Here is a 4,622-nt window from a genome sequence, read left to right as displayed (position 1 = left end):
CACACACACAACACGGTCACTCACACTCACATACACTCACACTCACATACACCCTGACATTCATCCTCACAAACATACGTGGTGTCAAGACATAAGAGATGGATCTAAATGACATGTCCTTGATGTCAATAACACAAGAGGTGAATCTACGAAAGATTTCCCCAAAACTTCATATGTATGTAAATGTAGCCGGGAAAATGTTTTTTTTGCAAGACAAATATCTTTTTTTTTTTCTCTACTTCCCTGCATGCCACAAGGCCACTGGCTAAGTAAGTATCTTTACATGTGATACTTTGTTATGAAAGATCTTGATACAGTTGACATTGGTTTGGTATTTGTAATTTTACGTAGCTGATTAGTGCAATTAAATATAATCAAATGTTACCTTTCATATAGCTTATTAATTCCATGACTGGAGATTTACATATATGGGGGATAACTCTGAAGAACTTTGTTTATTGGTGTTTCCGGTGTGCGATATGGAGAAAGTATTAATGAGACATAGATTTAAACCGCTAGACGATATTTTAAACATTTTAAGATCTTTGGCTTGAGAACATACTTGTAACGTGACAACGAGCTATTGGTCCCCACTACCCACAGATTGCGACGTTGCAGGTCGATTGACGATTGGTATATCACCAAACTCTACTGGGAACCTGAAATATTTTGGGGAAAGTAAAGACAGTTGGTCCTTCTGCCCTATACATAACAAGGTCTAAAATAGGTACTTTTTTACTTTAATAGCTGGGTAAAAATAGTTTTTTTTCTTACTAAAACTATCGCCCGAGTTGCGCTCCTTCTCAAACATATAAAAAAATTAAACTGCAACTAAAGCTTTCTATTCAGTTCTGAAGAGAGTCATCATCATCATCAAACTCCATTTGAGTGAGGCCTGAGAGGCTCAAATCCTCTTTTGCAAAAGCCCTGGACAGAAACCCTGCTGTTTTTCGTAGTGCATACATGTCACCATACAGGTCTATCATTTGTGGTTTCCCAGACCTGTCGAGACGGAGATCAGCAAGTCTAACCCTAGTCCTGGAGCAGAAATGTAAAGAGTAAAGTTCCCCTTTCAGACCTTGCGATCTGTAGGGCACATGATGTTAAGGTCGTCTGTTTCTTTGGCCAATGGTTAACGAGCAGGGTGTCATGTGGACAACAGAACGACCACCTTTACTTTCCCCAACTAAAGTCAGGTACCCGTTAGAGTTGTGTGGACTCAAGGGCGCCCTAAAAATCCAGAAATTTAAAATCCCAGTCTTCACCAGGATTCGAACCCAGGACCCTAAGTTCGAAAACCAAGCGCTTAACCACTTAGCCACCGCGCCCCCTGTATTTCGTTCTAACAGACGCTATTCTGCGTGAGTCAGTGGTGCTCAGATATTTTCTGTCCTATGCCCTTTAACTCTTTACATCCGTCATTGTTCTCAAAGTTCTTACATTGTCAAATAAAACACACAAATTATTGCTACAAAGCTTATCTCAGCTCACTGTCAATGTGGTACACACTATTTCTCCCATTTCTGAATCCCTAATTAAGTTGAAACTTTGTACGATTATTCGTTGTCCTCAGATAAGCACTAATCATTCAAAAAATTAACCAACTATTTTATCAATTAGTGATAATTAACTTGTTTGATAGAGAAAATGGAAAGAAATCTTACAGTATTGATATATATATTTATGTTATTGTGCAGTTCTCGCCCTTATATAAACTTCTATTTTTTTAAAAGTATTTTTTAAACATTTAATAATAGGAACCTAGCAGTTCGATCTTCTCCAAATATATATTCAAATGTTGGCCTCCTTCAGTAGTAGAACTACTGTGATTCATCTCGAATACTTTTTCATTTGACTGTGGAGCCCTATTTAACATGCGCGCCAAAAGCTTTAAGGGAAATCGTGGAGGCAATCTGTCCCTATGTATTTATGTGTATTTCTCACAATTCACATTGCGTTGCGGAGGTAAAACTGTTAATATCATCCTGCTTTCTACTTTCTTAGATAATAATTAAAATTCCTTTTCTTTCATTCAGCGCCCTCAGAAGACAATAAAAAAAATCCGTTAATGTCATTTAGAATTCCGACCTTCAGGTGATAATAGAATTTATGCTGATGATGATTCATGGCTCAACAAGAGGCTGGAGGGAAGGTTTAAACAATCTCAAAGAAAGCAAAAACAAAAACTGACATTTATAGTCATCAACATTGACCAAAAAAAAAGAGAGAATTTCTATTTGACGTAATTGCCACACACACGAAGAATTATTCATCTTTAATCGCATTGTACTTCCGGTCAGAGGTTGCTGCGAGTTGTAGCAGACGACTTCTCTCTTGTTTCACAAAAGTTTATTTGTATTTTTATATCTATTGACCTTAGTTGTACTACCGGTATTTCTTCAAAGCAATGATAGCGATAGCTTATAGTGTGTGATCTCATGACAACATAATAGATGAAGTGGCACTCTAGCTGTTCATAAACAGTGAGTAAATATAAAATTTCAAATACTGAGCAATATGAATGTAGAAGGTCGCCTTTTGGTTTATTTAATAGGGATAAAAACTGAACAATTTCGGAATCATTATCTAGTTTCAACACCTTTTAGGATTCTGAAAAGAATTTCAGAGGAAATAATTATGATCATTATTTTTGCTTCAATTTAAAAAAAATCATTAATAAAAGGAAAATGTTGCCCATTTCCTGTAGCATGTAACGCATGCGCAGTGGTGAAACGGAAATGAATATGAAATGCTGGAAAGAAAAGTACGCCTATACAATTTTTGGAGTTTTATAAGATCCAAGAGAACAACAAAAAAAAAAAGTTCAACTCAAAACTATGAAACAAAAAAACTGTATAACGTAAATTATTTGCTGAGAATGTTTAACATTTTTAAATGAAAAGCAGAGAATTATAAATTTAAAAAAAATATTTTAAAACTTTTTTCATTTATTTTTTAAAAAGACATTTTGAACAAGTAAAAAAAAATGTCTCTAATTATCCTGCCACTTGGATCCTACAAATGAGTTTTATTTCTTGTTTGGTTCTATTGTTTACGGACAGTTTAAAGCTCATTATGATATAACTTAATGTGTAGTATTTTAAGACTGCACTTATTATGTTTTAATAGTAATGAAAAACATTGTATCTTTCATTTACAAATGTATGCTAACAATAGTCTAACGTAGATAATGTTATTAATTCACATTTGTTGGTGCTTCACAGGTGTGCACACATCGGCAAGACTACATTACGAATAATGATGTTCTGGCTGGACGCTGAAGTGGACAATGCAGAGTCACTACTTATTTTTCAAAAGTTTTCTATGGGTTGACAGATATTCCGTTTGGTAGATGGCCGTGTTGCTGGAAGGACAAGGTAATGGAGGTGCGCCCCATCCCACCCAGATAAAAAAAATTATGCGTGGTTCGTTCTCAATGACATAGAGTAGAGAAAGTCTAGAAAGGAGTTTGACCATGTATGTCAAATATATTGAGTATAATCTACATCATTAGTGCCCTAAGACTACTTAATTAAATGGTGTCAGAAGAGGTCATTCACAATAACAAAAACATCTACTAGCACTGGAGACCTCATAAAAAGATTTATATCTATAGAAACAAACAAAAGCTTCCAGAAATACAATAACATAAAAAAGGATTAACCCTGTTAGAGCAGACAAAACTACCGGAGTATCTACCACGTCCCTTAGCGAAACGTTGTGTTGTTTACGAAGGCCTTGTGTTCGAGACGCCGGATATTTTTATCTGGTACAACAGAGTTAATCTTATTTATGTATCTTGTCCCTCACCCTTTGTAATCAATAAAAATGATTTGTAGTCCATCTCTACATTTTTAATCATACAGTGCTCTCTGAGAAATGATTCCTTTCCATCTTACCCATTCTCTCTTTTTACACGTACACACACACACTTTTTCTTTTTCATAAATGGGAACTGTTATTTTACATAAATATTTAGCAATTACAGATGTTTACTAGATATATTGACATCAATCAAACTTGATGATATTGTTACTATGGAAACACTTCCTGCCATGAAGTCCTTCCCCCTTTCATTGTGCTATTTGTATCTCCTTGTCTTCTATTCGATGAGAACCATCAGTCTGTTTTGTAAGCCTTAGAACTAGATGTCTATACTTTGAGCCCAGAGACAGGGTCGAGCCACATGGCGGCCCTGGGCGATGATGGTCTGGTGCCAAAACAAACTGGGTCACTTTGAAATTCAATAAACACCACACATACACACAAAAAAGACATTTTCTAGACACGAAAGTATTTCAGAATTTGTCTTCTTTTTAGAATTAACTCTTACACTGCTGACTTCGGGAGAAAACTTTGGACTCGAAAACAAGCCTGTTTATATTTAGGATAAGAAAGTATTGAAATATTCCATGCAAAATTTTATGAAACGATACTAGTTGACAAGGAGTTAAAGCTATGATCTGTAAATACTTTTCCTACAGATGTCTAATCCAATGAAGGTTTGAAAAGTTCAAATTCAAACTATAAACTAATATGTAGACCAGCAGTAGTAAATATTCTAAGATTGTTTGCGAGAAGAGCTGAAACGAATTGTGTGGGTTTGACAAACGTGGGGAGGT

This window comes from Biomphalaria glabrata, chromosome 13, assembly GCF_947242115.1.
Source record: "Biomphalaria glabrata chromosome 13, xgBioGlab47.1, whole genome shotgun sequence".
Lineage (NCBI taxonomy): Eukaryota > Metazoa > Mollusca > Gastropoda > Planorbidae > Biomphalaria > Biomphalaria glabrata.
This window is presented reverse-complemented; position numbering follows the sequence as displayed.